Genomic DNA, 21,959 nt, shown 5'->3' on the forward strand with positions numbered 1-21,959 from the left:
TCTAATGATCATGATCTTTTCCTCAAAGAAGTTCATAAATGTATTACTGCTGAAGTGAAAGCCATCCTCCATTTGCGAATGCTGCTTTTTAGTTAGCTTTGCGACAGTGTCAAAAAGAAATTTCGGATTGTTCTTATTTTCCTCAATTAAGTTGGAAAAATAGGATGATCGTGCAGCAGTGAGGGCTCTTCGATACTGCACGGTACTGTCTTTCCAAGCTAGTCGGAAGACTTCCAGTTTAGTGTGGCGCCATTTCCGTTCCAATTTTCTGGAAGCTTGCTTCAGAGCTCGTGTATTTTCTGTATACCAGGGAGCTAGTTTCTTATGACAGATGTTTTTAATTTTTAGGGGTGCAACTGCATCTAGGGTATTGCGCAAGGTTAAATTGAGTTCCTCGGTTAGGTGGTTAACTGATTCTTGTCCTCTGACGTCCTTGGGTAGGCAGAGGGAGTCTGGAAGGGCATCAAGGAATCTTTGGGTTGTCTGAGAATTTATAGCACGACAGGCCTTATAGCTCATGATCAAAGCCTGCAGCTTCGTCTGGGTGTCAGAGCTACTAACCAATAATATCAGGTCATCTCTGGCTCCAGACTTTTAGTTCCTGTCACCTTATCACACTGTGGTTGATGCTCTTGTCATCTTTCTAATGTCAGTTAGACCATGAAGAACAAACCATAGGACATTTTATTCACACGAGTTTCAGTCAAACTCTAATACGACAACATATTACAGTTGAAGACCACACATAGGTCTATTCATAATGGACTTCAAGGACGTAATGGAGAAATGGACAAGTAAATATTACTATTCTATTTCATTTAACTTCAATCGATGGCAGGTAGCCAAGTGGTTAGAGCATTGGGCCAGTAACTGAAAGGTTGCTAGATCGAAACTCTGAGCTGAAAAGGTAAAAATCTGTCGTTCTGCCCCTGAACAAGGCAGTTAACCCACTGTTCCCCAACTCTATTAATTTGAGCAAGTAAGGTGTTATACTATTTGGACTATATCGTGCATATTTAAGATTGAGATACATTTTGTTCATCACAGAGTTCTTACAGTACATGCATGAGCAAGAATTATATGACAATTATTTTAATATACATTTTTATATTTTTCAACTTTGTCTCTTGGTGCCGTGATTCAGTCTGAAGTCCTGAAGACTCCTGCCTGGAGACAGAGTTCATTTGGAATGCCTCATGTCAGAACAAGATGGCAACTACTACAACTGGATCAAGATAATAATAGGACAAGCCCCAGTATTGATGCTGTCTCTTTACACTCACTTCAACACCGCAAAGTTCTTTGGAGAGTTTCATTAACAACACCCAGTTAACAAAAATGAAGAGTGGAACCTGTTATGTGCTGACTATTTCAGATGCTAGACCATCAGTTATGCGGATGTATTACTGTGCTGCACGCAATTGTGATGCCATGATCTTCGGGAAGGGTGTGTTTCTGATGAATGGGGGTAAGTAACATATATACAAAACATTAGGAACATCTTTCTAATATTGAGTTGCACCCGCTTTTGCATTCAGAAGAGTGGTGCAGCGGTCTAAGGCACTGCATCTCAGTGTTTGAGGTGTCACTACAAACACCCTGTAACGGCTGCCGTTGAAGAGAGAAGGGGACCAAGGCGCAGCGGGTTGCGTGCTCATCATTATTTTATTTAATTAAAGTGAACACGAAAACAAGAAACGACAGTTTCACAGGCTATAATGACAGCAGTTCAAAATACAACTACCCACAAACAGACAGGTGAAAACAAGCTCCCTAAGTATGACTCCCAATCAGGAACAACGATGTACAGCTGTTCCTGATTGAGAGCCACACCAGGCCAACAAAGAAATACAAAACCTAGAAACCCAAAACCAGAACATACACCAAAAACCCTGGAACACATAAATACAATTCCCCTCTACATACACATAACCCCCCGAACCATATAAAACAAATACCCTCTGCCACGTCCTGACCAAACTACCATAATCAATAACCCCTATACTGGTCAGGACGTGACAGTACCCCCCCCCCCCCCCCCAAAGGTGCAGACCCCGGATGCACTTCACAACAATACCCCCCAAAATAAACCCCTAACTAAAGGGAGGGAAGGGAGGGTGGCTGCCGTCACCGATGGCTCCTGTGCTACACCCCCCCTCCCCAAACCTCCTACAATGGAGGTGGCTCCGGCTCAGGCCTCAGTCCCCTACCTGACCCATCCACCCCCACTGAAATCCTCTGCCTGAGGCCATTCACTGATGACCCTGGACTGTAGGGCGACTCTGGGAGCTCCGGGCTGTAGGACAACTCACTCGGTTCCGGACTGTAGGCAGACTCACTCGGTTCCAGACTGGACACTTGCCAGATATTCTGGACTGGACACTGTTGCCGGACACTCTGGACTGGACACTGTTGCCGGACACTCTGGACTGGACACTGTTGCCGGACACTCTGGACTGGACACTGTTGCCGGACACTCTGGACTGGACACTGTTGCCGGAAGCTCGAGACTGAGCTGACGCACTGGAAGCCTGATGCGTGGTGCTGGTACTGGAGGTATCAGACTTGAGGCACGCACTTCAAGGCTAGTGCGAGGAGTGGGAACAGGACATACTGGACTGGGCTGATGTACTGGAAGCCTAGTGTGTGGTGCTGATACTGAAGGTATCAGACTGGAGACCCGCACTTCAGGGCTAGTGCGAGGAGCGGGATACACTGGACCGTAGAGACACACTGGCGGTCTCGAGCGCAAGATTGGCGTCGCCCGTACTGGCTGAGTGCTCACTTCCCCCTGGCAAATGCGGGGCGCTGGCACTGCTCACACCGGCCTGAAAATACTTGGCCTCGCCACAGTACGCATTACCCCGAAGCCCGGGACCTGTCCAGTCAATGGTTGTTTGACAAAAGCATGGGGATTTGGCTCCGGTCTGTCATCTGACCTAGCCAATACTCCCGTGTGCCCCCCCCAAAAAAAATTCTGGGGCTGCCTCTCAGGCTTACTTAACTCCTCGATAGCCCTGGAAATGCTCATCCTCATCTCAGCCCATGTCCATCCTTCTTTCTCGTTCCTCCGCTGCTTGGTCTGAGTTTGGTGGGTAGTTCTGTAACGGCTGTCGTTGAAGAGAGAAGGGGACCAAGGCGCAGCGGGTTGCGTGCTCATCATTATTTCATTTAATTAAAGTGAACACGAAAACAAGAAACAAAGAACGACAGTTTCTCAGGCTATAATAACAGCAGTGCAAAATACAACTACCCACAAACAGACAGGTGAAAACAAGCTCCCTAAGTATGACTCCCAATCAGGAACAACGATGTACAGCTGTTCCTGATTGAGAGCCACACCAGGCCAACAAAGAAATACAAAACCTAGAAAACCTAGAAACCCAAAACCAGAACATACACCAAAAACCTCGGAACATATAAATACAATTCCCTCTACATACACATAACCCCCCGAACCATATAAAACAAATACCCTCTGCCCCGTCTTGACCAAACTACCATAACCAATAACCCCTATACTGGTCAGGACGTGACACACCCTGGTTTGATTCCAGCATGTATGATTGGGAGTCCCATAGGGCGGTGCACAATTGGCCAAGCGTCGTCCGGGATGGAAGGTGTAGGCCGTATTGTAAATAAGAATTTGTTCGTACCTGACTTGCCTAGCTAAATAAAGGTTATATAAAAAAAAAAATGTGTGGAAAGCTTTCCACAGGGATGCTGGCCCATGTTGACTCCAATGATTCCCACAGTTGTGTCAAGTTGGCTGGATGTCCTTTGGGTGGTGGATCGTCCTTGATACACACCGGAAACTGTTGAGCATGAAAAACCCAGCAATGTTGCCGTTCTTGACACACTCAAACAGATGTGCCTGGCACCTACTACCATATCCCATTCAGAAGCCCTTACATCTTTTGTCTTGTCCATTCACCCTCTGAATGGCACACATACCAATCCATGTTTCAAGGCATAAAAATACTTCTTTAACCTCTACGGGCTAGGGGGCAGCATTGAGAATTTTGGAAAAAATATGTGCCCATTTTTAACTGCCTCCTACACCAACTCAGAAGCTAGAATATGCATATTATTGTTCAGGTTTGGATAGACAACACCCTAAATTTTCTAAAACTGTTTGAATGGTGTCTGTGAGTATAACAGAACTCCTATGGCAGGCAAAAACCTGACAAGGTTTCATGCAGGAAGTGGCCTGTCTGACAAGGAGTCGTTCTTCTTGCCTCTGTTTATTGAAGAGTAAGGATCTTAGCTGTAACGTGACAATTCCTAGGGCACCAATAGGCTCTCAGAACCCGGGAAAAACCTGAACGATGACGAGGCAGCCTCAGGCTGAAACACATTATCTCCTTTTCCAAGTGTCGCATCAGAGGACAATTGAATTAGGCGCGTGCGCGATTCGCCCCCGTGGAGTATTTTCATTCGGCTGTTTAGCTAATTGCAGATTCCCGGTCGGAATATTATCGCTTTTCTACGAGATAAATGGCATAAAAATTGGTTTTAAACAGCGGTTGACATGCTTCGAAGTACGGTAATGGAATATTTAGAAATTTTTTGTCACATTCTGCGCCATGCGCACGACCGTGATTTAGCATTCTGATAGTGTCTAGAACGCACGAACAAAACGCCGCTGTTTGGATATAACGATGGATTATTTGGGACAAAACCTACATTTGTTATTGAAGTACAAGTCCTGGGAGTGTATTCTGACGAAAGAACAGGAAAGGTAAGACCATTTTTCTTATAGGAAATGTGATTTTGGTGAAGGCTAAACTGGGTGGGTGTCTAAATAGCTAACCCGTGATGGCTGGGCTATGTACTTAGAATATTGCAAAATGTGCTTCATCCGAAAAGCTATTTTAAAATCGGACATATCGAGTGCATAGAGGAGTAATGTATCTATAATTCTTAAAATAATTGTTGTGCTTTTTGTGAACGTTTATCGTGAGTAATTTAGCAAATTGTTAGTAAATTCCCCGGAAGTTTGCGGGGGGTATGCTTTTTCTGAACGTCACATGCTAATGTAAAAAGCTGTTTTTTGATATAAATATGAACTTGATTGAACAGACATGCATGTATTGTATAACATAATGTCCTAGGTGTGTCATCTGATGAAGATCATAAAAGGTTAGTGCTGCATTTAGCTGTGGTTTATGTTTTTGTGACATTATATGCTAGCTTGAAAAATGGGTGTCTGATTATTTCTGGCTGGGTACTCTGCTGACATAATCTAATGTTTTGCTTTCGTTGTAAAGCCTTTTTGAAATCGGACAGTGTGGTTAGATTAACGAGAGTCTTGTCTTTAAATAGCTGTAAAATAGTCATATGTTTGAGAAATTGAAGTAATAGCATTTCAAAAGTTTTAAAAATCGCGCCACAGGATGACACTAGCTGTTACGTAGGTGGGACGAATTCGTCCCGCCGGTCCCATAGAGGTTAACCTGTCTCCTCCGCTTCATCTACTTTGATTGAAGTGGATTTAACAGGTGAAATCAATAAGGGTGTCAAGGTTTGTACGCTACTGTTACGAAGTGGCAAAAGCACAATAGACAGACACAACTGCGTCCAAAATCCTCCAGCCACAGGTAAAAGTCAATAAGCGCGAAAACACTCACAAATATACAAATTATGACAAATACATACAATGGGTCAAAAATACGATACCTGGGGGGAAAACCAGTCTGGCGCATCACGCCACGCCCGAACAAGGAGAGGAGCCGACTTCAGTGGAAGTCGTGACAGTAACCCCCCCCCTCCCTTGATGCGCATCTCCAGCGGCGCACCGCCACCGGCCTCGGGGACGACCCGGAGGGCGAGGCGCAGGGCAATCCGGCCGTCGACGGTGGAACTCACGCAGCAGTTCAGGGTCCAACACATCCGCCACCGGCACCCAGCACCTCTCCTCTGGACCGTACCCCTCCCACTCCACGAGGTACTGAAGGCCCCCCGCCCGACGCCTCGAATCCAGGATGGAACGAACGGAGTATGCTGGGGCCCCCTCGATGTCCAGAGGGGGCAGAGGAACCTCCCGTACCTCAGATTCCTGGAGCGGACCAACCACCACCAGCCTGAGGAGAGACACATGGAACGAGGAGTTAATATGGTAATCGGGGGGAAGCTGTAACCTGTAACACACCTCGTTCACTCTCCTCAGGACTTTGAATGGCCCCACAAACCGTGGGCCCAGCTTCCGGCAGGGCAGGCGGAGGGGCAGGTTTCGGGTCGAGAGCCAGACCCAGTCCCTCGGTGCGAACACCGGGGCCTAACTGCGGTGACGATCTGCACCCACTTTCTGCCGCAGCATGGCGCGCTAAAGGTGGACATGGGCGACATCCCATGTTTCCTCCGCGCGCCAGAACCAGTCGTCCACCGCAGGAGCCTCGGAATAACGGTGATGCCAAGGAGCCAGAACCGGCTGATACCCCAATACACACTGGAAAGGGGTGAGGATAGTGGAGGAGTGGCGGAGCGAGTTCTGGGCCATCTCTCCCCAGGGCAAGAATGCTGCCCACTCCCCCGGTCGGTCCTGGCAATAGGACCTCAGAAACCTACCCACATCCTGGTTTACTCTCTCCACCTGTCCGTTACACTCGGGGTGAAAACCTGAGGTAAGGCTGACCGAGACCCCCAGACGTTCCATGAACGCCTTCCAGACCCTCGACGTGAACTGGGGACCCCGATCAGACACTATATCTTCAGGCACCCTGTAGTGCCGGAAGACATGTGTAAACAAAGCCTCCGCAGTCTGTAGGGACGTAGGGAGACCGGGCAAAGGGAGGAGACGACAAGACTTAGAAAAACGATGCACAACAACCAGAATCGCGGTATTACCCTGTGAGGGAGGAAGATTGGTCAGGAAATCTACCGACAGGTGCGACAACGGCCGTTGTGGAACGGGTAAGGGTTGTAACTTACCTCTGGGCAGGTGCCTAGGAGCATTGCACTGGGCGCACACCGATCAGCAGGAAACATAAACCCTCACGTCCTTAGCCAAGGTGAGCCACCAGTTCTTCCCAGTCAGACAGCGCACCCTCCGACCGATCCCTGGATGAACAGAGGAGGGTGACGTGTGGGCCCAATAGATCAACTGGTCACGGACAGCAGACGGAACGTACAGACGCCCGACGGGACACTGGAGGGGAGTGGGCTCTGTCCGCAATGCCTGCTCAATGTCCGCGTCCAGCTCCCACACAACCGGCGCTACCAGGCAGGAGGCCGGGAGTATGGGAGTCTGATCCATGGGCCGCTCCTCTGTGTCATACAGCCGGGACAGTGTGTCTGCCTTCATATTCTGGGAACCTGGTCTGTAGGACAGGGTAAACACAAAACGGGTAAAGAACATGGCCCACCTTGCCTGATGAGGATTCAGTCTCCTCGCTGCCCGGATGTACTCCAGATTGCGGTGGTCAGTCCAGATGAGAAAAGGGTGTTTAGCCCCCTCAAGCCAATGTCTCCATGCCTTCAAAGCTTTAACCACAGCCAACAGCTTCCGGGTCCCCACATCATAGTTCCGCTCCACCGGGCTGAGCTTCTTTGAGAAGAAAGCACAGGGGTGGAGCTTCGGTGGCGTGCCCGAGCGCTGAGAGATCACAGCTCCTATCCCAGCCTCGGACGCGTCCACCTCCACTATGAACGCCAAAGAGGGATCCGGATGGGCCAGCACGGGAGCCGAGGTAAACCGAGCTCTTAGGTGCCAAAAGCCCTGTCCGCCTCAACCAACCACTGCAGACGTACAGGACCCGCATTCAGCAGTGAGGAAATGGGAGCAGCCACCTGGCCAACACCCCGGATAAATCTCCGGTAGTAATTGGCAAACCTTAAAAACTGCTGCACCTCCTTTACCGTGGTGGGAGTCGACCAATTACGCACGGCTGAAATGTGGTCACTCTCCATCTCCACCCCTGATGTGGAAATGCGATACCCTAGGAAATAGACGGCCTGCTGAAAGAACAGGCATTTCTCAGCCTTGATGTACGGGTCATGCTCCAACAGTTGTCCAAGCACCCTGCGCACCAAGGACACATGCTCGGTGCACGTAGCGGAGTATATCAGAATGTCATCGATATACACCACTCCACCCTGCCCGTGCAGGTCCCTGAAAATCTTGACTACAAAGGATTGGAAGACTGATGGAGCATTCATCAACCCGTACGGCATGACAAGGTACTCATAATGCCCTGAGGTGGTACTAAACACCGTCTTCCACTCGTCTCCCTCCCAGATACGCACCAGGTTGTACGTGCTCCTGAGATCCAGTTTAGTGAAGAAGCGCGCCCTGTGCATTGACTCAATCGCCGTGGTGATGAGAGGTAACGGGTAACTGTACCTCACCGTGATTTGATTGAGACCTCAATAGTCAATGCACGGGCGCAGACCTCCCTCTTTCTTCTTCACAAAAAAGAAACTCAAGGAGGCGGGTGAAGTGTAGGACCGAATGTACCCCTGACGCAGGGATTCAGAGATATATGTCTCCATAGCCACCATCTCCACTTGCGACAGGGGATACACATGACTCCTGGGAAGTGCAGCGTCTACCAGGAGATTTATCGCTCAATCCCCCCGTCGATGTGGTGGGAATTGAGTCGCCTTCTTCTTTTCTTCTTACAGAAGGCGAGAGCCAAATCGGCTTATTCGGTGGGGATGCGCACGGCGGAGACCTGGTCTGGACTTTCCACTGTGGTAGCACCAACGGAAACCCCTACACACCTTCCCGAGCACTCTCGTGACCACCCCGTGAGAGCCCTCTGTTGCCATGAAATGGTGGGGTCATGATGAGCTAACCAGGGAAGGGCTAGTGGGAAATGCAGGAGAGTCAATGAGGAAGTCTCTCCTCGTGACCCCCCTGCGTCACCATGACCAGGGAGATGGTGGCTTCTCTGATTAGCCCGGACCCTAATGGTCGACTATCCAGAGCGTGTACCGGGAAAGGCCTAACCACAGGAATAATGGGGATCCCTAAACTAAGGGCGAACGCTCTTTCGATAAAATTCCCAGCCACGCCTGAATCGACGAGCGCCTTATGCTGAGAATGCGGAGAAACTCAGGAAAACACACAGGTACAAACAGGTGGACAACAGAGGTCTCTGGATGAGAGTGGTGCAGACTCCCCTGGGGTGATGCCAGAGTGCCCTGCCTGCTGCCTTGACTCCCAGAGGGACCAACCCGGCACCGACCGGCAATGTGTCCTCTGCGGCCACAGATGGTGCACGTGAAGGCCCCTCCTCCAGCCTCCCTAAGCGCAGCCCCTCCCAGCTCCATGGGCACCGGAGCAGGGGTGCTGGAAGATGGAACCGACAGAGCCCTATCTGGACGTCCGCGGGTGACCAGCAGGTTATCCAACCGGATGGACAGATCCACCAGTTGGTCAAAAGTGATGGTGGCATCCCTGCAGGCCAACTCCCGTCAGACGTCCACACGCAGGCTGCATCGGTAGTGGTTGATGAGGGCCCTGTCATTCCATCCTGCTCCGGCAGCCTTGGTCCGGAATTCCAGGGTGAACTCCTGGGCGCTCCTCGTCCCCTGCCTCAAATGGAAGAGCCGTTCCCCCGCCGCTCTACCCTCGGGCGGATGGTCGAAGACGGCCCGGAAGTGGCGGGTGAACTCCTCGAAGTGGTCCAACGCCGCGTCTCCTTCTACCCACACGGTGTTTGCCCACTCCAGAGCTCTCTACCCACGGCATGAGACGAGGGCGGACACCCTCTCCCTTCCCGAGGGAGCTGCGTGAACGGTGGCCAGGTACAGGTCCAGTTGTAATAGGAACCCCTTGCACCGTGCTGCCGTCCCATCATACTCCCTGGGAAGGGAGAGCCGCATCCCATTGGGACTGGATCCAGGAGGGACTGGTAGAGGTAACCCCGGTTGCGCTGGTTGAGGCGCTGGAGAGACTTCCTGTCTCTCCCAATGGTCCACGGTCTGGACAACGCAATCCCTCCTGGCACCGAGATGTTGCAGCATTGCCGAATGTTCCTGGATGCGCTCCTCGACTCCTCTGACAGGGGTACCTGCTCCTGCTGACTCCATGGGTGGTGTGAAGTTCTGTCAAGGTTTGCACGCTACTGGTACGAAGTCAGGTGCAGGAGAGCAATGAGTTGTGATCAGGCGCACTTTTATTTGGCAAAAGCACAAAAGACAGTCACAACTGCATCCAAAATCCTCCAGCCACAGGTAAAAGTCAATAAGCGCGAAAACACTCACAAGTATACAAATGTATGACAAATACATACAACAGGTCAAAAATACGATACCCGGGGGGAAAACTAGTCTGGCGCATCACACTAAACACGTAACAAAACAATTTCACACAAAGACATGGGGGGGAACAGAGGAATAAATACATGCAGTGTGATTAGGGAATGTAAACCAGGTGTGCAGGGAACAAAACAAAACAAATGGAACAATGAGCAAATGGAGCGGCGATGGCTAGAACGCAGGTGACGTCGACCGCCGAACGCCGCACGAACAAGGAGAGGAGCCAACTTCGGTGGAAGTCGTGACAAAGGGATCATAGGTTTTCCTGGATTTACCTGGTCAGTCTATGTCATGGAAAAAGCAGCTGTTCTTAATGTTTTGTACACTCACTGTATATTTATTAACGTTGACAAAATACATAACAATTATTTTAAGAATTATAGATACAGAACTCCTTTATGCAATCGCGGTGTCAGATTTTAAAATCGCTTTTTGGCTAAAGCACATTTTGCAATATTCTGAGTACATAGCCCGGCCATCACGGCTAGCTAATTTGACACCCACCAAGTTTGGCCCTCACCAAAATCACATTTCCTATAAGAAAAATGTTCTTACCTTTCCTGTTCTTCGTCAGAATGCACTCCCAGGACTTCTACTTCAATAACAAATGTAGGTTTGGTCCCAAATAATCCATCGTTATATCCAAACAGCGACGTTTTGTTTGTGAGTTCTAGACACTATCAGAATGCTACATCACGGTCACGAGCATGGCGCATGGCGTGACAAAAAATGTCTAAATATTCCATTACCGTACTTCGAAGCATGTCAACCGCTGTTTAAAACCAATTTTTATGCCATTTATCTCGTAGAAAAGCGATAATATTCCGACCGGGAATCTGCAATGAGCCTAAACAGCCGAATGCAATTTCTCCACGGGGGCGAATCGTGCACGCGCCTCATTCAATGGTTCTCTGATCGGCCACTTACCAAAGGCGATAATCTGTTTCAGCCAGAGGCCGCCTCGTCATCGTTCAGGTTTTTCCCGGGTTCTGAGAGCCTATTGGAGCCCTAGGAATTGTCACGTTACAGCTAAGATCCTTACTCTTCAATAAACAGATGCAAGACGCACGACTCCTTGTCAGACAGGCCACTTCCTGCATGAAACCTTGTCAGGTTTTTGCCTGCCATAGGAGTTCTGTTATACTCACAGACACCATTCAAACAGTTTTAGAAACTTTAGGGTGTTTTCTATCCAAACCTGAACAATAATATGCATATTCTAGCTTCTGAGTTGGTGTAGGAGGCAGTTAAAAATGGGCACATATTTTTTCCAAAATTCTCAATACTGCCCCCTATCCCAAACAGGTTAAAATCTATTTTTATGCAATTTTTCTCGTAAAATAGCGCTAATATTCCAACCAGGCGACGTTGTATTCATTCAAAGGCTGAAAGAAAAACATGGAGAATTCTCATGAACGCGCATCTCCAGTGTCACTGTCCCCAGCCTGACCAGTAACAAACAGAGCTGCTGTACTTCGCCCAGAGACTGCAGACATCTCATTCCACTTTCTGGCGCCTTCTGAGAGCCAATGGAAGCCTTAGAAAATGTCACGTAACAGCAGAGATGCTGTATTTTCGATAGAGATGCAACAGAAGGATAACAAATTGTCAGACAGGGCACTTCCTGTATGGAATCTTCTCAGGTTTTGGCCTGCCATATGAGTTCTGTTATACTCACAGATACCATTCAAACAGTTTTAGAAACTTTAGAGTGTTTTCTATCCAAATCTATTATATGCATATTCTCGTTTCTGGGCAAGAGTAGTAACCAGTTTAAATTGGGTACGTTTTTTATCTGGCCGTGCAAATACTGCCCCCTAGCCCCAACAGGTTAACATAAAACTTCAATAATATTCCAACCGGACGATTCCAATGTCTTGAAAAGTGTTATGGAACACAGCTACCTCATCATGTGAATGCGCGCCACTGAACTCATGTCATTTTCTGAGTCACCAACTTCAAGGCCTTCTTGTTCACTCTCTGTTCACTGCAAAAGCCTGAAACAAGGTTCCACATCTAGTGGAAGCCTTAGGAAGTGCAAAATGAACCCTAAGTCACTGCGTGTTAGATACGCAATGACTTGAAAAGACTACAAGCATCAGATTTCCACAATTCCTGGTTGGATTTTTCTCAGGTTTTTGCCTGCCATATGAGTTTTGTTATACCCACAGACATCATTCGAACAGTTTTAGAAACTTCAGAGTGTTTTCAATCCAAATCTACTAATAATATGCAAATATTTCACTCTGGGCCTGAGTATTAGGCAGTTTACTCTGGGCACGCTTTTCATCCGAAAGTGAAAATACTTCCCCCTATACCTAAAAAGGTTAACAACCCTCCAGACGAGCTTCAATGCCATACAACTCTCCTTCCGTGGCCTCCAACTGCTCCTAAATACAAGTAAAACTAAATGCATGCTCTTCAACCGATCGCTGCCTACACCTGTCCGCCTGTCCAGCATCACTACTCTGGACGGTTCTAACTTAGAATATGTGGACAACTACAAATACCTAGGTGTCTGGTTAGACTGTAAACTCTCCTTCCAGACTCACATCAAACATCTCCAATCCAAAGTTAAATATAGAATTGGCTTCCTATTTCGCAACAAAGCATCTTTCACTCATGCTGCCAAACATACCCTCGTAAAACTGACCATCCTACCAATCCTCGACTTCGGCGATGTCATCTATAAAATAGCCTCCAACACTACTCAACAAATTGGATGCAGTCTATCACAGTGCCATCCGTTTTGTCACCAAAGCCCCATATGTTACCCACCACTGCGACCTGTACGCTCTCGTTGGCTGGCCATCGCTTCATACTCGTCACCAAACCCATTGGCTCCAGGTCATCTACAAGTCTCTGCTAGGGGACCTTATCTCATCTCACTGGTCACCATAGCAGCACCCACCCGTAGCACGCACTCCAGCAGGTATATCTCACTGGTCACCCCCAAAGCCAATTCCTCCTTTGTCTGCCCCTCCTTCCAGTTCTCTGCTGCCAATGACTGGAACGAACTGCAAAAATCACTGAAGCTGGAGACCCATATCTCCCTCACTAGCTTTAAGCACCAGCTTTCATAGCAGCTCACAGATCACTGCACCTGTACATAGCCCATCTGTAAACAGCCCATCCAACTACCTCATCCCCATACTGTATTTATTTACTTATCTTGGTCCTTTGTACCCCAGTATCTTTACTTGCACATTCATCTTCTGCACATCTACCATTCTGGTGTCTAATTGCTATATTGTTGTTACTTCGCCACCATGGCCCATTTATTGCCTTACCTACCTTATTCTACATCATTTGTACTCACTGTATATACATTTTTCTTTTTTCTACTGTATTATTGACTGTATGTTTGTTTATTCCATGTGTAATTCTGTGTTGTTGTGTGTGTCGAACTGCTGTGCTTTATCTTGGCCAAGTCGCAATTGTAAATGAGAACTTGTTCTCAACTAGCCTACCTGGTTAAATAAAGGTAAAAAAAGACTAAAACAGACAAGATAAAGTGTTTCACATTAGCTGGTTGTCTGGGGTGTCCAATCAGGCACGCACTCTCAGGTGTTATACTTAGTGAATGTTTCTGTGAATGATATACTAGGAATATAAGACTGACATAAAATGTACTTGTTTCATTGTGTAGGTGTTTACCCCACTCATGTTTAAACTTGTACATATACTATATATACAAAAGTATGTGAACACCCCTTTAAATTAGTGGATTTGGCTGTTTCAGCCGTACATGTTGCTGACAGGTGTATAAAATCTAGCACACCGCCATGCAATCTCCATAGACAAACATTGACAGAGCTGCCCAGATCAACTGTAAATGCTGTTATTGTGAGGTTGAAACATCTAGGAGCAACAACGACTTAGCCGAGAAGTGATAGGCCCCACAAGCTCACAGAACGGGACCACTGAGTGCTGAAGATCATAGCGCATACAAATATTTTGTCTTTGGTTGCAACACTCCCTACCGAGTTCCAAAATGCTCAGGAAGCAATGTCAGCACCCGACGTCTGCACAAGAACTGTTCGTCAGGACCATCATGAAATGAGTTTCCATGGCCGACCAGTAGCACACAAGCCTAAGATCACAATGCCCAATGCCAAGTGACAGCTGGAGTGGTGTAAAGCTTGATGCCGTTCTCTGGAGTGATTAATCACGCTTCACTATCCAGCAGTCCACCAGATGAATCTGGGTTTGGCGAATGTCAGAAAAACGCTACGTGCCCCAAATCATAGTGCAAACTGTAATGTTTGGTGGGGGAGGAATAATGGTCTGGGGCTGTTTTTCAAGGTTCGGGCTAGGCCCCTTAGTTCTATTGAAGGGAAATCTTAAAGCTACATCATACAATGACATTCTAGAGGATTATGTGCTTCTGTCTTTGTGGCAACAGTTTGTGGAAGGCCCTTTCCTTTTTCAGCATGACAATTTTATTTTACCTTTATTTAACTAGGCAAGTCAGTTATGAACAAATTCTTATTTTCAATGACGGCCTAGGAACAGTGGGTTAACTGCCTTGTTCATGAGCAGAACAACAGATTTGTACCTTGTCAGCTCAGGGATTCAATCTTGCAACCTTTCAGTTACTAGTCCAACTCTCTAACCACTAGGCTACGCTGCCGCCCCAATGTGCACAAAGCGAGGTCCATACAGAAAATGTTTGTCGAGATCATTGTGGAAGAACTTGACTGGCCTGCCCCGAGTCCTGACCTCAACCCCATCGAACACCTTTGGGATGAATTTTAACGTTGACTGCGAGCCAGGCCTAATCGCCCAACATCAGTGCCCAACCTCGCGAATGCTCTTGTGGCTGAATGGAATCAAGTCCCCGTACCAATTTCCAAACATCTATTGGAAAGCCTTCACAGAAGAGTGGAGGCTGTTATAGCAGCGAACCAACTCCATATTAATGCCCATGATTTTGGAATGAGATGTTCGACAAGCAGGTGTCCACATACTTTTGGTCAAATATTGATTTGCGCTATCAACTAATGCCCACAGCAATATAGTGGAGTGATACGGTATACACTGAGTATACCAAATATTGGGAACACCTTCCTAATATTGAGTTGCACCCCCCACACCTTTTTGGCCCTCAGAACAGCCTCAATTCATCTGTGCATGGACTCTACAAGGTGTCGAAAGCATCCACAGGGATGCTGGCAGATGTTGACTCCAATTTTTACCACAGTTGTGTCAAGTTGGCTGGATGTCCTTTGGGTGGTGGGCAATTCTTGATACACACAGGAAACTGTTAGACATGAAAAACCCAGCAGCATTGCAGTTCTTGACACAAACCGATGCGCCTGGCACCTACTACCATACGCCTTCAAAGGCACACACATCTTTTGTTTTTCCCATTCACCCTCTGAATCACACAATCCATGTCTCAGTTGTCTCAAGGTTTAAGAATCCTTATTTAACCTGTCTCCTCCCATTCATCTACCCTGATTGAAGTGGATTTATTAGCAAGTGACATCAATAAGGGATCATAGCATTCACCTGGTCAGCCTATGTGATGTTGATCGTCAGATGAGAATCCTGGTCTTTTCTCCATCATAAGAACTGGAATTCTCCTCTGCTGTATGATCATCTTAATCATCGTCTACATCACCAGGAAATAGATAAAGCTGAGACCAGTGTCAATAGAATAAAGTAGGCAAAACTGTATCATCGCTATGCATTACAAATTATAATTTATTGAGATTGCTTTGTAGCTCGTGGTTCATTTGAAAAATATTAGCTTGCGACTTTTAATTCAATTGATCATCAGCATCCTTGCTTACGCTGTATGTGTTAATTGATTGAACTGAAATCCCTGTGTACAGAACGCATCTTCTTTTTGCATGAATAAATATCTATTTAACTGATATGGAAAAAAACTTCTTCCATATCTTGGGTTTTGTGCATAAAGTGTGCCTGTATGAATGTTTGTCAAGAGGGCTTCTGCAGAGACAACCTACCGTTTCCATGCTAAACCCACCCTCACATCATGCACTCAGTGAGCTGTTCACAGGTACCTGAACACTTTGATCTGTTGTGAGCTCAAGACAAGGCCGTCTCTTTGCTTTGTATAGGCCTGGATGGCCTTTCACTCACTATGTGGTTCCAGAAGGATGTCTATGTGGTGTCAGTCATTTACTCTCTTTCGTCGTTGTTCACGCCCATGACAGTTAGAAACACAGCTCCACTGACATACTGCATGTCATGTAGACTAACACAGTATCTTATCACTTACAAGATCATAGGTTTTATACTTTTTTTAACTGTAATCATTAGTTTACAGAGTGTAGAGTAGAAGGTGTATCCAGGTCACAGCCAAGAGCCCTACCCACCCAGGTACAAACCCTGACTCCTACTAAACTCTCAGGTGTTACACTTAATGTTTCTGTGCATGATAGTGAAAGTAAGACTGACCAAGTTTATTCACCCATTGGGTCAAACAGCTGCAAAGACAAGGACATGTTCCCACCAGCACAAGTATTTATACCCCCCTTTAGGGGGAGTCTCTTCTTTTTCTCTAAACACCACATCTTTGTTGCTAGGCAGGAAGTTGTGATGTTGGTAATAAACTGTTCCTACAATCCTCAGTCATGCGCCTTGTGTCCACAATGAATTTAAAGGCAACCTTCACTTCTCAGTGCAAAGAGGCAGAGGAATAAAACACCTAAGGATCTCAGACATGCAGCTCTCAGATTCAGCAACATATTAATGAGGGAGTTCTTATTCCAGCAAGGTGGAATTTGGAGAAGGAGCCATTCTCATTATTAAAGGTAGACAATCTGAATTTAGAGAGCAAACAAATAGAAACTAATGTTCTGCAACTATAATCTTGATAATTTTTGCACTTTACGTTTTGGATATACGTACAATGTCTTAATAAAATTTGAGGTATTTGCAAAATCAGAAATTGCTGCAGCTTAAGTTTTCAACAAATGTTCAGTTAGGACACAAAATAGGAAACACATTTACTGACATGAAAACCTTTTTGTCAGGTTGAGCATCCAGAAACATAACCGTTGTATAGCAGTCTATGTCTGAGTCAGTCCAGGAAGGAGAATCTGTGACTCTGAACTGTACAATATACACTGAGTATACATTGAGACCTGTGCAAGAGAACATAGTGTCTATTGGTTCAGACATGGCTCAGAAGAATTCCATTCAGGAATTACATTTACGTCATTTAGCAGAAGCTCTTATCCAGAGCGACTTACAAATAGGTGCATTCACCTTATGATATCCAGTGGAGCAACCACTTAACAATAGTACATCTATATATTTTTTGGGGGAGAGGGTAGGGGGGAGGGTTAGAAGGATTACTTAATCCTATCCCAGGTTTTCCTTAAAGAGGTGGGGTTTCAGGTGTCTCCGGAAGGTGGTGATTGACTCCGCTGTCCTGGCGTCATGAGGGAGCTTGTTCCACCATTGGGGTGCCAGAGCAGCGAACAGTTTTGACTCTGCTGAGCGGGAACTGTGCTTCCGCAGAGGTAGGGAGGCGAGCAGGCCAGAGGTGGATGAACGCAGTGCCCATCTTTGGGTGTAGGGACTGATCAGAGCCTGAAGGTACGGAGGTGCCGTTCCCCTCACAGCTCCGTAGGCAAGCACCATGGTCTTGTAGCAGATGCGAGCTTCAACTGGAAGCCAGTGGAGTGTGCGGAGGAGCGGGGTGACGTGAGAGAACTTGGGAAGGTTGAACACCAGATGGGCTGCGGCGTTCTGGATGAGTTGTAGGGGTTTAATGGCACAGGCAGGGAGCCCCGCCACCAGCGAGTTGCAGTAATCCAGACGGGAGATGACAAGTGCCTGGATTAGGACCTGCGCCGCTTCCTGTGTGAGACAGGGTCGTACTCTACGAATGTTGTAGAGCATGAACCTACAGGATCGTGTCACCGCCTTGATGTTAGCGGAGAACGACAGGGTGTTGTCCAGGGTCACCCCAAGGCTCATAGCACTCTGGGAGGAGGACACAATGGAGTTGTCAACCGTGATGGCGAGATCATGGAACGGGCAGTACTTCCCCGGGAGGAAGAGCAGCTCCGTCTTGCCGAGGTTCAGCTTGAGGTGGTGATCCGTCATCCACACTGATATGTCTGCCAGACATGCAGAGATGCGATTCGCCACCTGGTTATCAGAAGGGGGTAAGGAGAAGATGAATTGTGTGTCGTCTGCGTAGCAATGATAGGAGAGACCATGTGAGGATATAACAGAGCCAAGTGACTTGGTGTATAGCGAGAATAGGAGAGGGCCTAGAAATGAGCCCTGGGGGACAACCAGTGGTGAGAGCACGTGGTGCGGAGAAGGATTCTCGCCACGCCACCTGGTAGGAGCGACCTGTCAGGTAGGACGCAATCCAAGAGTGAGCCGCGCCGGAGATGCCCAACTCGGAGAGGGTGGAGAGGAGGATCTGATGGTTCACAGTATCAAAGGCAGCAGATAGGTCTAGAAGGATGAGAGCAGAGGAGAGAGAGTTTGCTTTAGCATTGCGGAGAGCCTCCGTGACACAGAGAAGAGCAGTCTCAGTTGAATGACCAGTCTTGAAACCTGACAGATTTGGATCAAGAAGGTCATTCTGAGAGAGATAGCAAGAGAGCTGGCCAAGGACGGCACGCTCAAGAGTTTTGGAGAGAAAAGAAAGAATGGATACTGGTCTGTAGTTGTTGACATCGGAGGGATCGAGTGTAGGTTTTTTCAGAAGGGGTGCAACTCTCGCTCTCTTGAAGACAGAAGGGACATAGCCAGCGGTCAAGGATGAGTTCATGAGCGAGGTGAGGTAAGGGAGAAGGTCTCCGGAAATGGTCTGGAGAAGAGAGGAGGGGATAGGGTCAAGCGGGCAGGTTGTTGGGCGGCCGGCCGTCACAAGTCACAAGATTTCATCTGGAGAGAGGGGAGAAAGAGGTCAAAGCATAGGGTAGGGCAATGTGAGCAGGACCAGCGGTGTCGTTTGACTTAACAAACGAGGATCGGATGTCGTCAACCTTCTTTTCAAAATGGTTGACAAAGTCATCCACAGAGAGGGAGGAGGGGGGGGGGGGGAGGAGGATTCAGGAGGGAGGAGAAGGTGGCAAAGAGCTTCCTAGGGTTAGAGGCAGATGCTTGGAATTTAGAGTGGTAGAAAGAGGCTTTAGCAGCAGAAACAGAGGAAGAAAATGTGGAGAGGAGGGAGTGAAAAGATGCCAGGTCCTCAGGGAGGCTAGTTTTCCTCCATTTCCGCTCGGCTGTGAGCTCGCAATGAGTCGTTAAGCCACGGAGCAGGAGGAGAGGACCGAGCCGGCTGGGAGGATAGGGGACATAGAGAGTCAAAGGATGCAGAAAGGGAGGAGAGGAGGGTTGAGGAGGCAGATTCAGGAGATTGGTTGGAGAAGGATTTGAGCAGAGGGAAGAGATGATAGGATGGAAGAGGAGGAATCATTTACACCCATGGAGACAGGAGTGATCAGTGTGAGAAGAGCCCTGAGCCAGAGTCTCCTACACAGAGCTGTGTCTACAACCTCCCCAAGAGGAACCTCAGCCTCTCTGATGCTGGGACTTATTACTTTGCTGTGGGCAGATACTGTTGGAAATGGGACCAAGCTGAAGATCAAGTGCAGGTGAAACAACTTACATTTTTGTTTATATCTATTGTATAATCTACTGTGTAAAACTGTACATAGTACTAGTTATTTAGATCACATAAGAAATTGTGCAATCATTTTCCCAAACAATGGCGCAGACCCTCTTCTCTTGTGTGAGACTGCCTGAGTGCAGCATTGGGTCTCTCATTTATCCTGATTATTGTCCTTGGTTACGTTGTGTACATCATGAACAATATAAAGTGTCTGCAGTGTAGAGGTAAGTGAAGTCCATAGCAAAAAAATGAATGATGTATGTAACAGGTAAAGTCCTTCATAGAAGTTGCTCTTTATTCATATCACCAGATGTATCTGTAATGGAAGAAACAGTTGTATCTTTATATTTTCTGTCTTTTTTTTCAGGACACGTCTCTCAGACAAGAGGTCCAGCAGTCTCTTATTCAGATGCAGCAGTAAATAGAATTCCTTATGTTGAATTACCATATAAAGAAGTGTGAAAGGGGTTACAATAAAAACATATAGTAATATTCTCCTCCATTATATTATTGTTCTTCACAGGCCCAAGATGCAGACAGTCTCCATTATGTAGCTCTGAATCTGAGCAACAACAAGAACAGGTCTAGAAGACAGAGAAGCAACATGTAGGATGAGATGATGTACTCTGGGATCAGACAGTAGAACTGGATGAATGACACAGCCTTAATTGCTAACTTTGTTAGCTGTAACTGTAATGAATTAGGTGCATTGCTTCTTTGACACACTCATTTGACAATGACTTACTTGTGATAAGATAAATAAAACGTTTAACAATAATCAAGACAAATGAAGTTGAATGTATTTATTTATTCCATACTCATGCATCTTTATGCTGCAGTGATGAACAGTTGTTTCTCTTCTCATGCCACTAACACCACCTCACACACACAGCAACCTATTTACAGGTACACTGATGTTTTTTCTTAATTCAGAAGAAAATAAGACATGGTAGTACGCCTTTTGAGAAGAGGTTTCAAGTATTTTGCATGTTATGTAATTTGTCTTTTAGTGGGGACCCCTTCTCCTCAAAGCCAGTATGGGAATCCTCATGCCAACACATCAGATCAACAGGTTAGCAGAATTGCTGTATCAAGAGTGAGACTGGATAAGAGTATTAAAGCAAAAGAGTACAGTATTAGTTTTGACCTAGAATCTGAACTGAGTGAGTGTGTGTTTCATCCTCATAGCTCCACGGAACAATGGTGCCCTGAACTAAACTGGCATGAAGTTCACTGACAAGAAGAGTACCATACCCAGGAGACAGAGGAAAGAACAGAGAGAGGAAGAAATCTACTCTGGTCTGTCATAGAGACAGGATGTGACATGTGAGAGTCATCCAATAGGCATCATTCTAAGTTAAGACCCACCACTCCTCTGAACTCCACATTGATCTTGACTGTTCCTGTCACGTCCTGACCAGTATAAGGGGTTATTGGTTATTGTAGTTCGGTCAGGACGTGGCAGGGGTTATTTGTTTAATGTGGTTCGTGGTTTAGTGGGAGATGTATTCATGTAAGAGGGGTGTTTGATTTATGTGTGCCTGGGTTTTTGGGTATGTTCTTGTTTTGTATTTCTATGGTTTTCTATGTTGTGTATTTCTTTGTGTTGGCCTGGTATGGCTCTCAATCAGGAACAGCTGTACATCGTTGTTGCTGATTGAGAGTCATACTTAGGTAGCCCTGTTTCACCTGTCCTTTTGTGGGAAGTTGTATTCGTGCACTGCTGTTTAGCCTGCAGAACTGTTAGCTGTCGTTCGTTTTTTTCGTTTTGTTGTGTTTGTGGAGTGTTCGTAATAGAATAAATATGAGCGTTCACGTACCCGCTGCATTTTGGTCCACTTCCTACGACGACCATTCCAGTTCCAGTGTGACCTGGCGACTATATACATTTCTAACTTGCTGTAGGATGCCATTGCAGGGGCCAAGCTTCGCCTCATTTAAATGTAAAAACACTCAGATGCAGAGCATAATTGTTCAGCAAGTGTGAAAGCTGATGCTAGGATGCTTTCATGAGTCTCAAATCCTCACCAATAGTGGCTGAGGTTGACTGACTGGTTACATTTGTTTTTGTAGAAGGGTA

General features: G+C 46.9%; 1 pseudogene; it reads left to right on the forward strand.

The window, feature by feature from the left end:
* The first annotated feature begins 760 nt into the window (after positions 1 to 760).
* On the forward strand, positions 761 to 20,300 carry LOC115194943 (uncharacterized; annotated as a pseudogene).
* Positions 20,301 to 21,959: the final 1,659 nt, after the last annotated feature.

This window comes from Salmo trutta, chromosome 5 (genome assembly GCF_901001165.1).
Source record: "Salmo trutta chromosome 5, fSalTru1.1, whole genome shotgun sequence".
Lineage (NCBI taxonomy): Eukaryota > Metazoa > Chordata > Actinopteri > Salmoniformes > Salmonidae > Salmo > Salmo trutta.